The sequence below is a fragment of the Carcharhinus amblyrhynchos genome, unplaced genomic scaffold (assembly GCF_965287045.1).
Source record: "Carcharhinus amblyrhynchos unplaced genomic scaffold, sCarAmb.v2.hapA chromosome_153, whole genome shotgun sequence".
Classification (NCBI taxonomy): domain Eukaryota; kingdom Metazoa; phylum Chordata; class Chondrichthyes; order Carcharhiniformes; family Carcharhinidae; genus Carcharhinus; species Carcharhinus amblyrhynchos.
In genome coordinates this window covers 81,703-107,141 of record NW_027649893.1, presented here as the reverse complement: position 1 = coordinate 107,141, position 25,439 = coordinate 81,703, and the positions used below count along the sequence as shown (strand labels likewise).

Here is a 25,439-nt window from a genome sequence, read left to right as displayed (position 1 = left end):
CTGATTGAGAAAAGCTTTGTGCACCCACCAACCTCTCCGACTGAACCTCAATGTGTCCCCCGAGCACCCCACACAGACTAATCACACGTCGCAGGCTAAATGCTTCTCAATTGCATTTATTGGAAAATGTAAGATTATACAGATGCAAGAGCAGTTCAGCATGCCTTCATGTTTGTCGCTGCACCGCCTGGTGTGCGGAATCCCTTGCTTTACTGTGATTCATTCAAAGCATCTCTTTAGCTCAAAGCTTTTAGCGTTGCTGCTGCGATAGGGAGCCTCCACTGGAATGCCGGTTGAGGGAGTTGGGATCCGGGCTTGGAGGAGTGTCTGGAAATGGGTGACAGACAGTTCATTCGAACCTGATTGGCCTCTGGACCGAGGCTGATCGTGGCACCTCCACCCGGGTGTCATGGGCGATTCCGGAACCCTTGACGGGGTGTTGAGACGGTTGGGGGGGATGTTTAGGGGCGGGGTGTCTCTCTGATCGACCCCATTCTGAGGTGACCTGGTGACAAAGTATTGTTCTGATTTATTGTACCCGCTCCGCGGAGATCAGAAGCCAGTCTGGGGGGCGGGATGGGAGTTTATCTCGATCCCCTCCGGTCAAATTGAGGGGCTGGTACCTTGGGCAGGCTGGCAGTTTTGGGAAGCAAGGACCAGGATTCTCCCGGAGGCAGGATCGGGACGGAGCAGAGGGGAGCGGGCACCGGCATCTTCAGTGGGTGGGGAGAGAGGAAGGTGGGAGGGGAGGGGTAGCCACCAACGGGGACAGGGAGCAAAACCCCAGATCTCAGGCCAGTACGACCGAGGGAGGGGCCTCTTCCGCTGGAGGTGGAGTGGGGAAGACCGGGAGCAGGGTGGAATTGGCGGATCCCAGGTCGGGGGTAAAGGCAGGTCCGTCAGGCCGGGGTGTGTAATCCTGGCAGGTGGAACCCCCGAGGTGGGGACCACAGGTGAAGGTGTAGGAGTAGGTCACCTTGCCGTACTTGAGGTAACAGGTCTTCTGGTGGGTCCCGGAGAGTAGTGTCTCTTTACACTTGCCCAGCAGGTCATCCCTGGTGATGGAGTCACTGTCCCAGATCTCAATGATTAATCTGCGTCCACTTCCTCCCATCACCTCCCCCAAGTCCAGCTTGGTGTTCCAGTTGGGGTTGTTGTTGTTGGAGATGACCGAGGTGTGGGCTTTGGCCTGGCTGTACTTGACAACAACATAGCCATCCGTGCCACCAAAGATGTCACCCCAGAGGTCGCGGCCTTGCTTGACCCTCACTGTCAGCCTCCCGATGCCCTTCTGCTTGGGGCAGCACTGCCTGTCCACTCTCGTGTCCCCCGCGCAATAGCAGGAGCAGGTCTTCCTGTCCCGCCGGAACGAGCCAGCGGGGCATTGTGTGACCGCGCAGCTCTGGGCCAGGGCGTTGGTTCTGATGTACTTGCTGATGTAGTCCCTCAGGACGGGGTAGCGGGCATCGTTGGTGGGCAGGAGGTGGTGGAGGGGCTTCAGGCCGTAACTCACCACGCCCGGCTGCGTGTTCAGAGTGTCCATCCAGTGGGTGAAGGCCGACCCAGCCCCCGGGGAGAAGATGTCGACCCGTGTGGCGGAGCCCCCAAATACTTCAATCTCCCGGTCAGAAAATACTTGGCTCATGCTCCCTCGGTGCGCCATCGAAGTGGCCAGTGCTTTGCACCGCTCATAGCCCACCGACACTCCTATAAATCCCAACTGGACACCAGCTTCTGTCTTGAGGCAGTCCTTTACCTCCTCCACAGTGGTGCCAGAGGATACCGCCTTGCAGGTTTGTATGGCCGTCACCTCCCTGATGCGCCCACCCAGAGTAACGTCCTGGATGAAATGGGTGCCATAGGTTTGCACCAGGTGCTTGTACTTGGCATCGTTGTAGCCGTTCCAGTTTCTCGGCAGGGCAGCCAGAGCTCGGGCAAATTCGGGACTCAGGCGTGGCTTAGTCTTCACTCGATACCGATATTTAAGGCACAGGAACTCCTCTCTGGTGAAGCTGTAACGGTCCGACTTGGCCCGACTGGTGCTGAAGCCAGTCAACTTTGATCTGGAGCCGCCGAACATCCAGTTGACGGTGTTGCCGGGGGTGGGGCCCACCCTGAGGTCCATCTTCCAGCCGTTGGAGATCATCGAGGTGGCGGACTTCAGCAGCTCTGCGGCCGAGCGGTAGAGGCGGCTGGACATGGCATGCCTGCATCGCTGCTGGACCCTCCAGTCCACCAGCGAGAGGGGCAGCCGCTGGCGGGCGCCAGAGAGCAGCTGGTTGCGGCAGAGGACGCAGCTGCCATTCGCATTCCTCCAGGTGTTGACATCGATCACGGAGGCCGCTTTGCTCTGTAGGGTCACCATGTCGTAGCCGGACCCTGCCAGGCTGGCCCCCGGCACGTTGCGGGCGTAGCGGCACTCCCCAGCACTGGCCGTGTTGCAGCCACTGGAGACTTTTCCTGCCAGGAGGCAGAGGAGGAGAAAACAGGCAACCCAGAGTCTTGTGACTGGCACCATGGCATCGAGGGCACAGCTGCAGAAAAACCTGAGAAATGGAGAGAAGATTGTTAGAGTGAGTCTCACCTTCATTGGTGCCTTTTGAAGAAGAAATTTTTGAATGCTTGGCTGAGCTGCTAATTTGACCAAACGATTTTGTTCAGCAAGGGTTGTTGCCACAGCTATTAAGGGGAATCTGAACTCCATTTTGATTTGATAAAGGGCTGTTGATATAATCATGTTTTTGCCAAGGGGTGGAGGGTGTGAGATATTCTTTGTTTCTTTCAACAGATTTTTGAGCAGCCCAATGTTATTGTAGGACTAGGGTGCTCAGGATATGCTTGTCAATGGGTCGGTGATGGGGTATTAGTGAGTATGAGATGGTGCAGGGGAGTGACAGTGCAATGGGGAGTGATGGGTGGATATTGGGAGTGAGGGGTTAAAAGTGAGGGAATGGTTTGAGAATTGTGGGGGAGGTGGTTATGGGGGAGGTACGGTAGGGGTAGTCCTGCAGAGTGAAACATGGGTAATGGGTTCTGAGGGTGGTTGTGTAGAGTAGAGCAAAGAGTTCTGTCTCTCCAGGAGCCAGGCAGGGAAGAATGGCTATTGGGGATTCAGGAATCTTCGGGCTGTATGGAACCTATGAGGTGGGTAGAAGGTATAGAGGGGGCATGAGGTTTATAGATGGGTTGTCCGGGGACCTGAAATGGAAGGACTATAACAGGGCAATAAGGGGCTATGGCAGGGTGAGTGATGGATGGTGTCTGAGGTGGGTGGGGGGATGGTGACGGTGGAATCTTTGATTTTGATTTTAATTATTATTGTCACGTGTATCGGGATACAGTGAAAAGTATTGTTTCTTGTATGCTATATAGAGAAAGCATACTGTTCACAGAGTACAGAGGGGAAAGGAGAGGGTGCAGAATGCAGTGTTACAGTCACAGCGAGGGTGTAGAGAAAGATCAGCTTAATGCGAGGTAGGTCCATTCAAAAGTCTGACAGCAGCAGGGAAGAAGCTGTTCTTGAGTCGGTCGGTACGGGACCTCAGACTTTTGTATCTTTTTCCCCCGACAGAAGAAGAGAGAATGTCCGGGATGTGGTCGGGGGGGGCGGTGGCTGGGGGGTGGTGGGTCATTGATTGTGTCGGCTGCTTTTGCCGAAGCAGTGGAGTCTCTCCATCAGGGACTGATGTTAAAGAGGGAGTCTCTCCGTCAGGGACTCCTGTTAAAGAGAGGTCTCTCTGTCAGGGACCCCTGTTAAAGAGGGAGTCTCACCGTCAGGGACTCCTGTTAAAGAGGGAGTCTCTCCGTCAGGGACTCCTGTTAAAGAGGGAGTCTCTCCGTCAGGGACTCCTGTTAAAGAGGGAGTCTCTCCGTCAGGGACTGATGTTAAAGAGGGAGTCTCTCTGTCAGGGACCGCTGTTAAAGAGGGAGTCTCTCCGTCAGGGACCCCTGTTAAAGAGGGAGTCTCTCCGTCAGGGACCCCTGTTAAAGAGGGAGTCTTTCTGTCAGGGACCCCTGTTAAAGAGGGAGTCTCTCCGTCAGGGACTCCTGTTGAAGAGGGAGTCTCTCCGTGAGGGACCCCTGTTAAATAGGGAGTCTCTCCGTGAGGGACCCCTGTTAAATAGGGAGTCTCTCCGTCAGGGACCCCTGTTAAAGTGGGAGTCTCTCCGTCAGGGACCGCTGTTAAAGAGGGAGTCTGTCCATCAGTGACCCCTGTTAAAGGGAGTCTCTCTGTCAGGGACTCCCCTGTTAAAGAGGGAGTCTCTCTGTCAGGGACCCCTGTTAAAGGGGGAGTCTCTCCGTCAGGGACCCCTGTTGAAGGGAGTCTCTCCGTCAGGAACTCCCCTGTTAAAGAGGGAGTCTCTCTGACAGGGAGTTTCTCTCTCTCTCTCAGGCGCCTTTTCCACGGGGCGTGACTGAAGTGCCCCTGCAGAGTGCCTCCTGACTGACAGCCGAGTAAACCAATCAGAGCAGTTCCCGTCACCAGTCCCACCAATCAGGTGCTCAGGGCTTCCGGACGGACATCTGTTTCGGCCAATCGGACGTCAGTCCCTGCTGATTGACAGCCTGACGGATCAGCGATTGCCCGCCCTCTGGCTACGCCAATCCGGATCTCCCTCAGCAGTGACTGACAGCTGAGCCCATTCGTCCTCTGCCATTCAGGTTATCGCTCAGCGCTGACTGACAGCTAAGCTGACCAATGTGCGCGCCGAATGTTTGATTGACGGTCGCCTGGACCCATCAGCGCTGAGTCCGCCCCCTCCAGCGGTCCAATCCCCGGGTTTCTCTCCCCTTTCCCCGCCCCCCCTTCTCCTCAGGGTGAGGATGGGGAAGGAGCCGGCGCCATTTTGCAGCAGCAGCAAACCGGCTCCCGCCGGGAGAGAAGGTGTTTGATGAGGCCCCACTGGAGCCTGTGTTTATAATCCCTCCATTCCCAGTCTGTTTATATAGATCAGTGTGAAACCATCCCAGTGTGTCCACCCTCTGCTTGGCAGAGCGTTACAGACCCACCCCCACCCCCTCACTGTGTAAAACACACCCCCTGTATTATAAATATTATAAAATTATTATTATATTATAAAATATAATATATTGTAAAATACACCCCCTGTATTATAAATATTATAAAATTATTATTATATTATAAAATATAATATATTGTAAAACACACCCCCTGTATTATAAATATTATAAAATTATTATTATATTATAAAATATAATATATTGTAAAACACACCCCCTGTATTATAAATATTATAAAATTATTATTATATTATAAAATATAATATATTGTAAAACACACCCCCTGTATTATAAATATTATAAAATTATTATTATATTATACAATATAATATATTGTAAAACACACCCCCTGTATTATAAATATTATAAAATTATTATTATATTATAAAATATAATATATTGTAAAACACACCCCCTGTATTATAAATATTATAAAATTATTATTATATTATAAAATATAATATATTGTAAAACACGCCCCCTGTGTTATAAATATTATAAAATTATTATTATATTATAAAATATAATATATTGTAAAACACGCCCCCTGTGTTATAAATATTATAAAATTATTATTATATTATAAAATATAATATATTGTAAAACACGCCCCCTGTATTATAAATATTATAAAATTATTATTATATTATAAAATATATTATATTGTAAAACACGCCCCCTGTATTATAAATATTATAAAATTATTATTATATTATAAAATATAATATATTGTAAAACACGCCCCCTGTGTTGTAAATATTATAAAATTATTATTGTATTATAAAATATAATATATTGTAAAACACGCCCCCTGTATTGTAAATATTATAAAATTATTATTATATTATAAAATATAATATATTGTAAAACACGCCCCCTGTGTTGTAAATATTATAAAATTATTATTATATTATAAAATATAATATATTGTAAAACACGCCCCCTGTGTTGTAAATATTATAAAATTATTATTATATTATAAAATATAATATATTGTAAAACACGCCCCCTGTGTTGTAAATATTATAAAATTATTATTATATTATAAAATATAATATATTGTAAAACACGCCCCCTGTGTTGTAAATATTATAAAATTATTATTATATTATAAAATATAATATATTGTAAAACACGCCCCCTGTGTTGTAAATATTATAAAATTATTATTATATTATAAAATATAGTATATTGTAAAACACGCCCCCTGTGTTGTAAATATTATAAAATTATTATTATATTATAAAATATAGTATATTGTAAAACACGCCCCCTGTGTTGTAAATATTATAAAATTATTATTATATTATAAAATATAGTATATTGTAAAACACGCCCCCTGTGTTGTAAATATTATAAAATTATTATTATATTATAAAATATAGTATATTGTAAAACACGCCCCCTGTGTTGTAAATATTATAAAATTATTATTATATTATAAAATATAGTATATTGTAAAACACGCCCCCTGTGTTGTAAATATTATAAAATTATTATTATATTATAAAATATAGTATATTGTAAAACACGCCCCCTGTGTTGTAAATATTATAAAATTATTATTATATTATAAAATATAGTATATTGTAAAACACGCCCCCTGTGTTGTAAATATTATAAAATTATTATTATATTATAAAATATAGTATATTGTAAAACACGCCCCCTGTGTTGTAAATATTATAAAATTATTATTATATTATAAAATATAATATATTGTAAAACACGCCCCCTGTGTTGTAAATATTATAAAATTATTATTATATTATAAAATATAATATATTGTAAAACACGCCCCCTGTGTTGTAAATATTATAAAATTATTATTATATTATAAAATATAATATATTGTAAAACACGCCCCCTGTGTTGTAAATATTATAAAATTATTATTATATTATAAAATATAATATATTGTAAAACACGCCCCCTGTGTTGTAAATATTATAAAATTATTATTATATTATAAAATATAATATATTGTAAAACACGCCCCCTGTGTTGTAAATATTATAAAATTATTATTATATTATAAAATATAATATATTGTAAAACACGCCCCCTGTGTTGTAAATATTATAAAATTATTATTATATTATAAAATATAATATATTGTAAAACACGCCCCCTGTGTTGTAAATATTATAAAATTATTATTATATTATAAAATATAATATATTGTAAAACACGCCCCCTGTGTTGTAAATATTATAAAATTATTATTATATTATAAAATATAATATATTGTAAAACACGCCCCCTGTGTTGTAAATATTATAAAATTATTATTATATTATAAAATATAATATATTGTAAAACACGCCCCCTGTGTTGTAAATATTATAAAATTATTATTATATTATAAAATATAATATATTGTAAAACACGCCCCCTGTGTTGTAAATATTATAAAATTATTATTATATTATAAAATATAATATATTGTAAAACACGCCCCCTGTGTTGTAAATATTATAAAATTATTATTATATTATAAAATATAATATATTGTAAAACACGCCCCCTGTGTTGTAAATATTATAAAATTATTATTATATTATAAAATATAATATATTGTAAAACACGCCCCCTGTGTTGTAAATATTATAAAATTATTATTATATTATAAAATATAATATATTGTAAAACACGCCCCCTGTGTTGTAAATATTATAAAATTATTATTATATTATAAAATATAATATATTGTAAAACACGCCCCCTGTGTTGTAAATATTATAAAATTATTATTATATTATAAAATATAATATATTGTAAAACACGCCCCCTGTGTTGTAAATATTATAAAATTATTATTATATTATAAAATATAATATATTGTAAAACACGCCCCCTGTGTTGTAAATATTATAAAATTATTATTATATTATAAAATATAATATATTGTAAAACACGCCCCCTGTGTTGTAAATATTATAAAATTATTATTATATTATAAAATATAATATATTGTAAAACACGCCCCCTGTGTTGTAAATATTATAAAATTATTATTATATTATAAAATATAATATATTGTAAAACACGCCCCCTGTGTTGTAAATATTATAAAATTATTATTATATTATAAAATATAATATATTGTAAAACACGCCCCCTGTGTTGTAAATATTATAAAATTATTATTATATTATAAAATATAATATATTGTAAAACACGCCCCCTGTGTTGTAAATATTATAAAATTATTATTATATTATAAAATATAATATATTGTAAAACACGCCCCCTGTGTTGTAAATATTATAAAATTATTATTATATTATAAAATATAATATATTGTAAAACACGCCCCCTGTGTTGTAAATATTATAAAATTATTATTATATTATAAAATATAATATATTGTAAAACACGCCCCCTGTGTTGTAAATATTATAAAATTATTATTATATTATAAAATATAATATATTGTAAAACACGCCCCCTGTGTTGTAAATATTATAAAATTATTATTATATTATAAAATATAATATATTGTAAAACACGCCCCCTGTGTTGTAAATATTATAAAATTATTATTATATTATAAAATATAATATATTGTAAAACACGCCCCCTGTGTTGTAAATATTATAAAATTATTATTATATTATAAAATATAATATATTGTAAAACACGCCCCCTGTGTTGTAAATATTATAAAATTATTATTATATTATAAAATATAATATATTGTAAAACACGCCCCCTGTGTTGTAAATATTATAAAATTATTATTATATTATAAAATATAATATATTGTAAAACACGCCCCCTGTGTTGTAAATATTATAAAATTATTATTATATTATAAAATATAATATATTGTAAAACACGCCCCCTGTGTTGTAAATATTATAAAATTATTATTATATTATAAAATATAATATATTGTAAAACACGCCCCCTGTGTTGTAAATATTATAAAATTATTATTATATTATAAAATATAATATATTGTAAAACACGCCCCCTGTGTTGTAAATATTATAAAATTATTATTATATTATAAAATATAATATATTGTAAAACACGCCCCCTGTGTTGTAAATATTATAAAATTATTATTATATTATAAAATATAATATATTGTAAAACACGCCCCCTGTGTTGTAAATATTATAAAATTATTATTATATTATAAAATATAATATATTGTAAAACACGCCCCCTGTGTTGTAAATATTATAAAATTATTATTATATTATAAAATATAATATATTGTAAAACACGCCCCCTGTGTTGTAAATATTATAAAATTATTATTATATTATAAAATATAATATATTGTAAAACACGCCCCCTGTGTTGTAAATATTATAAAATTATTATTATATTATAAAATATAATATATTGTAAAACACGCCCCCTGTGTTGTAAATATTATAAAATTATTATTATATTATAAAATATAATATATTGTAAAACACGCCCCCTGTGTTGTAAATATTATAAAATTATTATTATATTATAAAATATAATATATTGTAAAACACGCCCCCTGTGTTGTAAATATTATAAAATTATTATTATATTATAAAATATAATATATTGTAAAACACGCCCCCTGTGTTGTAAATATTATAAAATTATTATTATATTATAAAATATAATATATTGTAAAACACGCCCCCTGTGTTGTAAATATTATAAAATTATTATTATATTATAAAATATAATATATTGTAAAACACGCCCCCTGTGTTGTAAATATTATAAAATTATTATTATATTATAAAATATAATATATTGTAAAACACGCCCCCTGTGTTGTAAATATTATAAAATTATTATTATATTATAAAATATAATATATTGTAAAACACGCCCCCTGTGTTGTAAATATTATAAAATTATTATTATATTATAAAATATAATATATTGTAAAACACGCCCCCTGTGTTGTAAATATTATAAAATTATTATTATATTATAAAATATAATATATTGTAAAACACGCCCCCTGTGTTGTAAATATTATAAAATTATTATTATATTATAAAATATAATATATTGTAAAACACGCCCCCTGTGTTGTAAATATTATAAAATTATTATTATATTATAAAATATAATATATTGTAAAACACGCCCCCTGTGTTGTAAATATTATAAAATTATTATTATATTATAAAATATAATATATTGTAAAACACGCCCCCTGTGTTGTAAATATTATAAAATTATTATTATATTATAAAATATAATATATTGTAAAACACGCCCCCTGTGTTGTAAATATTATAAAATTATTATTATATTATAAAATATAATATATTGTAAAACACGCCCCCTGTGTTGTAAATATTATAAAATTATTATTATATTATAAAATATAATATATTGTAAAACACGCCCCCTGTGTTGTAAATATTATAAAATTATTATTATATTATAAAATATAATATATTGTAAAACACGCCCCCTGTGTTGTAAATATTATAAAATTATTATTATATTATAAAATATAATATATTGTAAAACACGCCCCCTGTGTTGTAAATATTATAAAATTATTATTATATTATAAAATATAATATATTGTAAAACACGCCCCCTGTGTTGTAAATATTATAAAATTATTATTATATTATAAAATATAATATATTGTAAAACACGCCCCCTGTGTTGTAAATATTATAAAATTATTATTATATTATAAAATATAATATATTGTAAAACACGCCCCCTGTGTTGTAAATATTATAAAATTATTATTATATTATAAAATATAATATATTGTAAAACACGCCCCCTGTGTTGTAAATATTATAAAATTATTATTATATTATAAAATATAATATATTGTAAAACACGCCCCCTGTGTTGTAAATATTATAAAATTATTATTATATTATAAAATATAATATATTGTAAAACACGCCCCCTGTGTTGTAAATATTATAAAATTATTATTATATTATAAAATATAATATATTGTAAAACACGCCCCCTGTGTTGTAAATATTATAAAATTATTATTATATTATAAAATATAATATATTGTAAAACACGCCCCCTGTGTTGTAAATATTATAAAATTATTATTATATTATAAAATATAATATATTGTAAAACACGCCCCCTGTGTTGTAAATATTATAAAATTATTATTATATTATAAAATATAATATATTGTAAAACACGCCCCCTGTGTTGTAAATATTATAAAATTATTATTATATTATAAAATATAATATATTGTAAAACACGCCCCCTGTGTTGTAAATATTATAAAATTATTATTATATTATAAAATATAATATATTGTAAAACACGCCCCCTGTGTTGTAAATATTATAAAATTATTATTATATTATAAAATATAATATATTGTAAAACACGCCCCCTGTGTTGTAAATATTATAAAATTATTATTATATTATAAAATATAATATATTGTAAAACACGCCCCCTGTGTTGTAAATATTATAAAATTATTATTATATTATAAAATATAATATATTGTAAAACACGCCCCCTGTGTTGTAAATATTATAAAATTATTATTATATTATAAAATATAATATATTGTAAAACACGCCCCCTGTGTTGTAAATATTATAAAATTATTATTATATTATAAAATATAATATATTGTAAAACACGCCCCCTGTGTTGTAAATATTATAAAATTATTATTATATTATAAAATATAATATATTGTAAAACACGCCCCCTGTGTTGTAAATATTATAAAATTATTATTATATTATAAAATATAATATATTGTAAAACACGCCCCCTGTATTGTAAATATTATAAAATTATTATTATATTATAAAATATAATATATTGTAAAACACGCCCTGTATTGTAAATATTATAAAATTATTATTATATTATAAAATATAATATATTGTAAAACACGCCCCCTGTATTGTAAATATTATAAAATTATTATTATTTTATAAAATATAATATATTGTAAAACACGCCCCCTGTATTGTAAATATTATAAAATTATTATTGTATTATAAAATATAATATATTGTAAAACACGCCCCCTGTATTGTAAGTATTATAAAATTATTATTGTATTATAAAATATAATATATTGTAAAACACGCCCCCTGTATTGTAAGTATTATAAAATTATTATTATATTATAAAATATAATATATTGTGAAACACGCCCCCTGTATTATAAATGTTATAAAATTATTATTGTATTATAAAATATAATATATTGTAAAACACGCCCCCTGTATTATAAATATTATAAAATTATTATATTATAAAATATAATATATTGTAAAACACGCCCCCTGTATTGTAAATATTATAAAATTATTATTATATTATAAAATATAATATATTGTAAAACACACCCCCTGTATTGTAAATATTATAAAATTATTATTATATTATAAAATATAATATATTGTAAAACACACCCCCTGTATTGTAAATATTATAAAATTATTATTATATTATAAAATATAATATATTGTAAAACACACCCCCGTATTGTAAATATTATAAAATTATTATTATATTATAAAATATAATATATTGTAAAACACACCCCCGTATTGTAAATATTATAAAATTATTATTATATTATAAAATATAATATATTGTAAAACACACCCCCTGTATTATAAATATTATAAAATTATTATTATATTGTAAAACACACCCCCTGTATTGTAAATATTATAAAATTATTATTATATTATAAAATATAATATATTGTAAAACACACCCCCTGTATTATAAATATTATAAAATTATTATTATATTGTAAAACACACCCCCTGTATTATAAATATTATAAAATTATTATTATATTATAAAATATAATATATTGTAAAACACACCCCCTGTATTATAAATATTATAAAATTATTGTTATCTTATAAAATATCATATATTGTAAAACACACCCCCGTATTATAAATATTATAAAATTATTAGTATATTATAAAATATAATATATTGTAAAACACACCCCCTGTATTGTAAATATTATAAAATTATTATTATATTGTAAAATACACCCCCTGTATTGTAAATATTATAAAATTATTATTGTGTTATAAAATATAATATATCGTGAAACGCGCCCCCTGTATTGTAAATATTATAAAATTATTATTGTGTTATAAAATATAATATATCGTGAAACGCGCCCCCTCTATTGGAAGTATTATAAAATTATTATTGTGTTATAAAATATAATATATCGTGAAACGCGCCCCCTCTATTGGAAGTATTATAAAATTATTATTGTGTTATAAAATACAATATATCGTGAAACGCGCCCCCGTATTGTAAGTATTATAAAATTATTATGTTATAAAATATAATACATCGTGAAACACGCCCCCGTATTGTAAGTATTATAAAATTATTATTATGTCATAAAATATAATACATCGTGAAACACGCCCCCGTATTGTAAGTATTATAAAATTATTATTATGTCATAAAATATAATACATCGTGAAACACGCCCCCATATTGTAAGTATTATAAAATTATTATTATCTCATAAAACATAATACATCGTGAAACACGCCCCCGTATTGTAAGTATTATAAAATTATTATTATGTCATAAAACATAATACATCGTGAAACACGCCCCCGTATCGTAAGTATTATAAAATTATTATTATGTCATAAAACATAATACATCGTGAAACACGCCCCCGTATCGTAAGTATTATAAAATTATTATTATGTCATAAAACATAATATATCGTGAAACACGCCCCCGTATCGTAAGTATTATAAAATTATTATTATGTCATAAAATATAATACATCGTGAAACACGCCCCCGTATCGTAAGTATTATAAAATTATTATTATGTCACAAAACATAATACATCGTGAAACACACCCCCGTATTGTAAGTATTATAAAATTATTAGTATATTATAAAATATAATATATTGTAAAACACACCCCCTGTATTATAAATATTATAAAATTATTATTATATTATAAAATATAATATATTGTAAAACACACCCCCTGTATTATAAATATTATTAAATTATTATTATATTATAAAATATATTATATTGTAAAACACACCCCCTGTATTATAAATATTATAAAATTATTATTATATTGTAAAATATAATATATTGTAAAACACACCCCCTGTATTATAAATATTATAAAATTATTATATTATAAAATATAATATATTGTAAAACACACCCCCTGTATTGTAAATATTATAAAATTATTATTATATTATAAAATATAATATATTGTAAAATACACCCCTGTATTATAAATATTATAAAATTATTATTATATTATAAAATATAATATATTGTAAAACACGCCCCCTGTATTGTAAATATTATAAAATTATTATTGTATTATAAAATATAATATATTGTGAAACACACCCCCTGTATTGTAAATATTATAAAATTATTATTGTATTATAAAATATAATATATTGTGAAACACACCCCCTGTATTATAAATATTATAAAATTATTATTGTTTATAAAATATAATATATTGTGAAACACACCCCCTGTATTGTAAATATTATAAAATTATTATTGTATTATAAAATATAATATATTGTGAAACACACCCCCTGTATTGTAAATATTATAAAATTATTATTGTATTATAAAATATAATATATTGTAAAACACAGCCCCTGTATTGTAAATATTATAAAATTATTATTATATTATAAAATATAATATATTGTGAAACACACCCCCTGTATTGTAAATATTATAAAATTATTATTGTATTATAAAATATAATATATTGTAAAATACACTCCCTTTATTATAAATATTATAAAATTATTATTATATTATAAAATATATTGTAAAATATACCCCCTGTATTATAAATATTATAAAATTATTATTATATTATAAATTATAATATATTGTAAAATACACCCCCTGTATTGTAAATATTATAAAATTATTATTTTATTATAACATATAATATATTGTAAAATACACCCCCTGTATTATAAATAATATAAAATTATTATTATATTATAAAATATAATATATTGTAAAACACACCCCCTGTATTATAAATATTATAAAATTTTTATTATATTATAAAATATAATATATTGTAAAACACACCCCTGTGTTATAAATATTATAAAATTATTATTGTATTATAAAATATAATATATTGTAAAACACACCTCCTGTATTGTAAATGTTATTAAATTATTATTGTAGTATAAAATATAATATATTGTAAAACATATCCCCTGTACTGTAAATATTATAAAATTATTGTATTGTAAAATATAATATATTGTAAAACACATCCCCTGTATTGTAAATATTATAAAATTATTACTATATTGTAAAATACAATATATTGTAAAACACGCCCCCGTATTATAAACATTATAAAATTATTATTGTAGTATAAAATATAATATATTGTAAAACACACCCCCTGTATTGTAAATATTATAATGTTATTATTACATTGTAAAATATAATATATTGTAAAACACACCCCCTGTATTGTAAATATTATAAAATTATTATTATATTGTAAATATAATATATTGTAAAACACACCCCCTGTATTGTAAATATTATAAAATTATTATTACATTGTAAAATATAATATATTGTGAAACACACCCCCTGTATTGTAAATATTATAAAATTATTGTTATATTGTAAAATATAATATATTGTAAAACACACCCCCTGTATTGTAAATATTATAAAATTATTATTATATTGTAAAATATAATATATTGTAAAATACCCCCGCTGTATTGTAAATATTATAAAATTATTATTACATTGTAAAATATATTGTAAAACACACCCCTGTATTGTAAATACTATAAGAACATAAGAACATAAGAAATAGGAGCAGGAGTAGGCCATCTGGCCCTTCGAGCCTGCCCCGCCATTCAGTAAGATCATGGCTGATCTGTTGTGGCTCAGTTCCACTTTTCGGCCCTCTCCCCATAACCCTTAATCCCCTCTCTTATCAAAAACCCATCAACCTGCTTCTTGAAAATATTTAGCGAGGCAGCCTCCACCACTTCAACGGGTAGAGAATTCCAGAGATTCACCACCCTTTGAGTGAAGAAGTTCCTCCTCAACTCCGTTCTAAAACGCCCCCCCTTTATCTTGAGGCTGTGCCCTCTAGTCCTACTGTCCTTTCTGAGCGGGAAGAGTCTCTCCACCTCTATCCTATCCATCCCATTCTTCATCTTATACGTCTCAATGAGATCTCCCCTCATTCTTCTAAACTCTAACGAGTACAAGCCTAGTTTATTCAGCCTCTCCTCATAGCTCAACCCCCTCAACTCCGGCATCAGCCTAGTAAACCTCCTCTGCACTCCCTCCAAGGCCAAAATATCTTTGCGCAGGTGCGGCGCCCAAAACTGCACACAGTACTCCAGCTGCGGCCTCACCAATGCCCTATACAGCCGCAGCAAGACCTCCCTACTTTTATATTCAATCCCCCTCGCTATGAAGGCCAGCATCCCATTTGCCTTCCTGACCGCCTGCTGCACCTGCAAGCTGGGTTTTTGCGACTCATGCACAAGGACCCTGAGGTCCCCCTGCACCGTCGCATGCTGCAGTTTTTCGCCATGTAAGTAATAGTCCTTCCTACCATTATTCCTACCAAAGTGGACAACTTCACACTTGCCAATATTAAATTCCATTTGCCAGTTCCTGGCCCATTCGCCCAGCCTATCTAGATCCTTCTGCAGATTTCCCACACCTTCCGCACAATTTGCCGTTCCACCAATCTTGGTGTCATCAGCAAATTTCGACACCATACACTCGGTTCCCTCCTCCAGATCATCTATATAAATGGCAAATAGCTGAGGCCCCAGCACCGACCCCTGGGGCACTCCACTAGTCACCAACCGCCAATCCGAATAGCACCCATTGAACCCCACTCTCTGCGTCCTATTTGACAGCCAATCCCCTGTCCACGCTAACACCCTACCCCCAACTCCATGCCCCCTGACCTTCTGTAATAACCTCTTGTGAGGCACCTTATCAAACGCCTTCTGAAAATCAAGAAACGCCACATCCACCGGCTCTTCTCTATCCACCGCCCTAGACACATCCTCATAGAACTCCAATAAATTCGCCAGACACGACTTCCCCTTAACGAAACTGTGCTGTGTCTGCTCTATCAAACAATTCTCCTCAAGATGCCTCGCTATTTTCTCATTGATCACAGATTCTAACATTTTTCCTACAACAGATGTTAAACTAACCGGCATATAATTCTCTGCCTTTTGCCTGCCACCCTTCTTAAACAACGGCGTAACATTAGCCGTTTTCCAATCTTCCGGCACTTCTCCGGAATCCAGCGAGGTTTGGAAAATAATCACCAAGGCATCCGCTATCACCTCCGCCATTTCTTTCAGAACCCTTGGATGCATTCCATCCGGTCCTGGGGACTTGTCCACAATCAGTCCCTCCAGTCTGTCGAGCACCGCCTCTCTAGTAACAATAATGTCATTCAGGCTCTCCACTCCTACCATCTTTCCATCGCTAAGACCCGGCAAATTATTCACATCCTCCTCCGTGAAGACTGAAACAAAAAAGTTATTCAAGGCCTCAGCCATTTCCCCATCCCCTACCACTAAGTCCCCCCTCTCATCCTCTAAGGGTCCAACGTTCACCTTAGTCAGCCTCTTCCTTTTTATATGTTCATAAAAACTCCTACTATCCTTTTTTATATTAAGCGCTAGCCCAGCTTCATAGTTTATCCAACCCTTCTTTATCAACTTCTTTGTCATTCTTTGTTGATATTTAAACCTCTCCCAATCCTCTTCTCGCCCACTACTCTTAGCTACTCTAAACGCATCTGCTTTTAATTTAACACTTTCCTTTACCTCCTAAAATTATTATATTGTCAGATGTAATATATTGTAAAATACAACATGTATTATAAATATTATAAAATTATTATTATATTGTAAAGTATAATATATTGTAAAATACACCCCCTCTATTATGAATATTAGAAAATTATTACTATATTATAAAGCATAATATATTGTAAAATACATTCCCCTGTACTGTAAATATTATAAAATTATTATGATATTGTGAAGTATAATATTGTAAAATACATTCCCCTGTATTATAGGTGTTATAAAATTATCACGATATTGTAAAATATAATATATTGTAAAATATACCCTCTGTATTGTAAATATTATACAATTATTATTCTATAAAATATCATATTGTAAAATACACACACCTGTATTATAAATATTATAATATTATTATATTGTAAAATACATTCCCCTGTATTATAAATATTATAAAGTTATCATGACATTGTAAAGTACAATATAGTGTAAAATATATCCCCTATATTATAAATATTAACAAATTATTATACTATAAAATATATTGTAAAATACATACCTTTCTATGATAAATATTATAACTTTATTGTATTATAAAGTATAATGTATTGTAAAATTCATCGCCTATCTTACAAATGTTATAAAATTATTATACTATAGAATATATTGTAAAATACATCCCTCTATTACAAATATTATAAAATTATTATTATATTATAAAGATATATTAATATATTGTAAAATACACCCCTGTACTATAAATATTATAAAATTATTATTGCATTGTATAATATATTATACTGTAAAATACATTCCTCTGTATTATAGATATTATAAAATTATTATTATATTGTAATGTGTAAGATAATGTAAAATACATCCCCATATTATAAATATTATAAAATTATACTATAAATACATCCCCTTGTGTTATCAATATTATAAAATTATTGTAGTATAAAATACAATATATTGTAAAATACAACCCCGTATTATAAATATTGCAAAATTATTATTATTTTATAAAATATAATGTAAAATATACTCCTTGTATTATAAATATTAAAAAATTGTTATTATAAAATATAAAATGATATATTGTAAAATATATCCACCTGTTTTACAAATATTATAAAATTATTATTATATTATTATTGTATCATAAAATACAATATATTGTAAAATACATCCCCTGTATTTTAAATATTATAAAATTATTATTATATTGTAAAATATGTTCTAATATATTGTAAAATAAGTCCCCTTGTATTGTAAATATTGTAATATTGTTAGATTATAAACTATAATATATTGTAAAATACATTCCCTGTATTATCAATATTCTAAAATTAGTATTTTATTATAAAATATATTGTAATATGTTGTAAAATACATCCCCTGTATTATAAGTATTCTAAAATTAGTATATTATAAGACATAACATTTTGTAAAATACATTCCTGTATTATAAATATTATAAAATTATGATTATATTATAAAATACATCTCCTTATATTATAAATATTATAAACTTATATTAGAACATATGATATATTATAAAATACATTCTCTTGTATTATAAGTACTATAAAATTATTACTATGTTATGAAATATAAAATATTGTAAAATACATCCACATGTTTTACAAATATTATAAAGTTATTACATTATGAAATGTAATATATTGTTAAATACATACTCTTCTATTATAAACATGATAAAACTAATATTATAAAGTATATATTATTGTGTAAAATACATCTCCATGTATTATAAATACGATAAAGTTATTATTACATGATAAAATATCATATTATAGAAAACGTCGCCTTGCTTTATAAACATTATAAAATTATTATTATAGTGTAAAATACATTATATTGTAAAATACATCTCCCTGTATTATAAGTGTTATAAAATTTTTATTATGTAAAATACACCCCTCTGATATTGTGTTAAACCTCGCCTCCCCTTCACCTTGAAACCTGTGACACCCCCGCCTCTCCTCGTGTTCGTCACCTCCGACCGTGGGGTAAAAAAACGCTTCCCCACTGTTCACCCTATTCCCAGCCTCGGGGTCACTGTCTGTATGGAGTCTGTAACTTCTCCCCGTGTCTGCGTGGTTTTCCTCCGTGTCCTTCTGTTTCTTCCCACAGTCCCAAAGATGTGTAGGTTAGGTGGATTGGCCATTGCTAAATTGTCCCTCAGTATCCGAAGATGTGTCGGTTAGGTGGATTGGCCATGCTAAATTGACCCTTAGTGTCCAGACATGTGGAGGTTAGGGGGAATTGGCCGTGCTAAATTGTCCCTGAGTAGCCAAAGATGTGTAGGTTAGGGTGGATTGGCCATGTGAAATTGCCCCTTAGTTTCCAAAGATGTGCAGGTTAGGGCGGATTGGCCGTGCTAAATTGTCCCTTAGTGTCCAAAGATGTGCAGGTTAGGGTGGATTGACCATGCTAAATTGTCCCTCAGTGTCCAAAGATGTGTAGGTTAGGGTGGATTGGCCATGCTAAATTGTCCCTTAGTGTCCAAAGATGTGTAGGTTAGGGTGGATTGGCCATGCTAAATTGTTCCTTAGTGTCCAAAGATGTGTAGGTTAGGGTGGATTGGCCGTGCTAAATTGTCCCTTAGTGTCCAAAGATATGCAGGTTAGGGTGGATTGGCCGTGCTAAATTGTCCCTCAGTGTCCAAAGAGGTGTTGGTTAGGTGGATTGGCCGTGCTAAATTGTCCCTTAGTGTCCAAAGATGTGCTGGTTAGGGTGGATTGGCCGTGCTAAATTGTCCCTTAGTGTCCTGAGATGTGTAGATTAGACAGATTAGCAGGTATAATTTGTCGGGAAATGGGGGTAGGGCCTGGGTGGGATTGTAGTTGATGTAGACTTGATGGGCCGAAGGGACTCTTTCTGCTTTGCAGGGCGTCTTTGTTCTATCTATTGCCCTTCATAATTTTATGCACTTCTATTAGGTCACTCCCCCCCACCCCTTATCCTCTGTCTTTCCAGGGAGACCAACCCCTCAGTTTGCCCAATCTCTCCTCCATAGCTAAGACCCCCCATAACCAGGGCAACATCCTGGTAAACCTTTTCTGTAACTCTCTCCACGTCCTTCTGGTAGTGCGGCGACCAGAACTGGATGCAGGATTCTAAATGTGGCCTAACCAACGCTGAAACATCACATGCCAATTTTTATATTCTGTGCCCCGTCCTATAAAAGCAAGCATGCCTTCTTCACCACCTTCTCCACCTGCGCTGCCACCTTCAAGGATCTATGGACCTGCACCCTAAGGTCCCTCTGTGTCTATACTCCTGATGGTTCTGCCATTTATTGTACAGCTCCCTCCCACCCCCCCAAACATCAGTTCTACCGAAATGCATCACTTCGCATTTATCTGGATTAAATTCCATCTGCCATTTCTCTGCCCAATTTTCCAGCCTATCTACATTTACAAGGACGTTGCCTGGATTGGGTGGCATGCCTGATGAGGATAGGTTGAGGGAGCTCGGTCTTTTCTCCCTGGAGAGACGAAGGATGAGAGGTGACCTGATAGAGGTGCATAAGAGGTATTGATCAAGTAGATTCCCAGAGGCTGAAACAGCTGCCACGAGAGGACACAGGTTTAAGGTGCTGGGGAGGAGGTACAGAGGAGATGTCAGGGGTAAGTTTTTCACTCAGAGGGTGGTGGGTGAGTGGAATCGGCTGCCGCCGGTGGTGGTGGAGGCGGATTCGATAGGGTCTTTTAAGAGACTTCTGGATGAGTACATGGGATTTAATAGGATTGATGGTTACAGGTAAGCCTAGGAGGTAGAGATGTCATCGGCACAACTTGTGGGTCGAAGCGCCTGTTTTTGCTGTAGTTTTTCTATGTTCTGTACCCTGCTGTATTCTCTGACAATGTTCATCACTATCCCCAAGTCCAGCCATCTTTGTGTCGTCCGCAAACTTACCGATCACACCAGTTACACCTTCTTCCAAATCATTTATATAGATCACAAATAGCAGAGATCCCAGTACAGAGCCCTCTAGAACACCACTAGTCACAGACCTCCAGCCGGAAAAAGACCCCTCCACTGCTACCCTCTGTCTTCTATACCAAGCCAGTTCTCCACCCATCGAGCCACCTCACCTTATATCCCTTTTGCACCAACCTGCCACGAGGGACTTTGTCAAGTGCTTGACTAAAATCCCGATAGACGACCTCCACGGCCCTTCCCTCATCAAGCGTTTTTGTCACCTCTTCAAAGAACTCAACCAAATTTGTGAGGCATACCTCCCTCTCACAAAACCATGCTGTCTATCGCTCGTGAGATTATTCTGTCCTAAGTGTGCATACATCCTATCTCTAAGAACCTTCTCCAACAATTTCCCTACCACGGACGTCAAGCTCACCGGCCTATAATTACCCAGGTTATCGTTGCTAACCTTCTTAAATAAGAGAACAAATTTGCTATCCTCCAATCATCTGGGACCTCACCTGTGTCTAGTGAAGAGACAAAGATGGTTTAATATAAAATAACAGATACCAGGAAGTGATTTAAGACTGGAATCTGATCAAGGCGCTCGGGGTGGTTTATATAGAGAATGACAGATACCCGGGAGTGAGTTACAGACTGGAATCTAATCGAGGGGTTCGGGGTGGTTTATATATAGGATAACAGATACCAGGAAGTGAGTTACAGACTGGAATCTAATCGAGGGGTTCGGGGTGGTTTATATATAGAATAACAGATACCCGGGAGTGAGTTACAGACTGGAATCTAATCGAGGGGTTCGGGGTGGTTTATATATAGGATAACAGATACCAGGAAGTGAGTTACAGACTGGAATCTAATCGAGGGGTTTGGGGTGGTTTATATATGGAATAACAGATACCCGGGAGTGAGTTACAGACTGGAATCTAATCGAGGGGTTCGGGATGGTTTATATATAGAATAACGGATAGCCGGGAGTGAGTTACAGACTGGAATCGAATCGAGGGGTTCGGGGTGGTTTATATATAGAATGACAGATACCCGGGAGTGAGTTACAGACTGGAATCTAATCGAGGGTTTTGGGGTGGTTTATACATAGAATAACAGATACCTGGGAGTGAGTTACAGACTGGAATCTAATCGAGGGGTTCGGGGTGGCTTATATATAGAATAACAGATACCCGGGAGTGAGTTACACACTGGAATCCAATCGAGGGGTTCGGGGTGGTTTATATATAGAATAACGGATACCCTGGAGTGAGTTACAGACGGGAATCTAATCGAGGGGTTCGGGGTGGTTTATATATAGAATAACAGATACCCGGGAGTGAGTTACAGACTGGAATCTAATCGAGGGGTTCGGGGTGGTTTATATATAGAATAACAGATACCCGGGAGTGAGTTACAGACTGGAATCTAATCGAGGGGTTCGGGGTGGTTTATATATAGAATAACAGATACCTGGGAGTGAGTTACAGACTGGAATCGAATCGAGGGGTTCGGGGTGGTTTATATATAGAATAACAGATACCCGGGAGTGAGTTACAGACTGGAATCTAATCGAGGGGTTCAGGGTAGTTTGTATAGTGAATGACAGATACCCGGGAGTGAGTTACAGACTGGAATCTAATCGAGGGTTTTGGGGTGGTTTATACATAGAATAACAGATATCCAGGAGTGAGGTACAGACTGGAATCAAATCGAGGGGTTCGGGGTGGTTTTTATATAGAATAACAGATACCCGGGAGTGAGTTACAGACTGGAATCTAATCGAGGGGTTCGGGGTGGTTTATATATAGGATAACAGATACCAGGAAGTGAGTTACAGACTGGAATCTAATCGAGGGTTTTGGGGTGGTTTATACATAGAATAACAGATACCTGGGAGTGAGTTACAGACTGGAATCTAATCGAGGGGTTCGGGGTGGTTTATATATAGAATATCAGATACCCGGGAGTGAGTTACACACTGGAATCTAATCGAGGGGTTCGGGGTGGTTTATATATAGAATAACGGATACCCTGGAGTGAGTTACAGACGGGAATCTAATCGAGGGGTTCGGGGTGGTTTATATATCGAATAACAGATACCCGGGAGTGAGTTACAGACTGGAATCTAATCGAGGGGTTCGGGGTGGTTTATATATAGAATAACAGATACCCGGGAGTGAGTTACAGACTGGAATCTAATCGACGGGTTCGGGGTGGTTTATATATAGAATGACAGATACCCGGGAGTGAGTTACAGACTGGAATCTAATCGAGGGTTTTGGGGTGGTTTATACATAGAATAACAGATATCCAGGAGTGAGGTACAGACTGGAATCTAATCGAAGGGTTCGGGATGGTTTATATATAGAATAACAGATATCCGGAGTGAGATACAGACTGGAATCTAATCGAGGGGTTCGGGCTGGTTCATAGAGGAAATAACAGATATCCGGGAGTGAGTTACAGACTGGAATCTAATCGAGCGGTTCGGGGTGGTTTGTACATAGAATAACAGATATCCGGGAGTGAGTTACAGACTGGAATCTAATCGAGAGTTTTGGGGTGGTTTATACATAGAATAACAGATATCCAGGAGTGAGGTACAGACTGGAATCTAATCGAGGGGTTCGGGATGGTTTATATATAGAATAACGGATAGCCAGGAGTGAGTTACAGACTGGAATCTAATCGAGGGGTTCGGGGTGGTTTACATATAGAATGACAGATACCCGGGAGTGAGTTACAGACTGGAATCTAATTGAGGGGTCTGGGGTGGTTTATATATAGAATGACAGATACCCAGGAGTGAGTTACAGACTGGAATCTAATCGAGGGTTTTGGGGTGCTTTATACATAGAATAACAGATACCTGGTAGTGAGTTACAGACTGGAATCTAATCGAGGGGTTCGGGGTGGTTTATATATAGAATAACAGATACCCGGGAGTGAGTTACAGACTGGAATCCAATCGAGGGGGTCGGGGTGGTTTATATATAGAATAACGGATACCCTGGAGTGAGTTACAGACGGGAATCTAATCGAGGCGTTCGGGGTGGTTTATATATAGAATAACAGATACCCGGGAGTGAGTTACAGACTGGAATCTAATCGAGGGGTTCAGGGTAGTTTGTATAGAGAATGACAGATACCCGGGAGTGAGTTACAGACTGGAATCTAATCGAGGGTTTTGGGGTGGTTTATCCGTAGAATAACAGATATCCAGGAGTGAGTTACAGACTGGAATCTAATTGAAGGGTTCGGGATGGTTTATATATAGAATAACAGATACCCGGGAGTGAGATACAGACTGGAATCTGATCGAGGGGTTCAGGCTGGTTCATAGAGGAAATAACAGATATCCGGGAGTGAGTTACAGACTGGAATCTAATCGAGCGGTTCGGGGTGGTTTATACATAGAATAACAGATATCCGGGAGTGAGTTACAGACTGGAATCTAATCAAGGGGTTGAGGGTGATTTATAGAAAGAATAACAGATACCTGGGAGTGAGGTAGAGACACAATCTCACAGTAAAGCTCCCGGTTAACGAGCAGAAACAATCTCACAGCAAAACACCAGGATAAAGAGCAGACACAATCTCACAGTAAAACACCAG

General features: G+C 34.1%; 1 pseudogene across 1 annotated transcript in view; it reads right to left on the bottom strand.

Moving 5' to 3' along the window:
• Positions 1–758: 758 nt before the first annotated feature.
• Positions 759–25,439, bottom strand: part of LOC145338719 (perforin-1 pseudogene) — a 28,339-nt pseudogene continuing 3,658 nt past the window's right edge. Inside the window, exon 2 of the transcript XR_013885873.1 lies at positions 759–2,546. The product of XR_013885873.1 is annotated as a perforin-1 pseudogene (transcript). The remainder of the gene's footprint in view (positions 2,547–25,439) is intronic.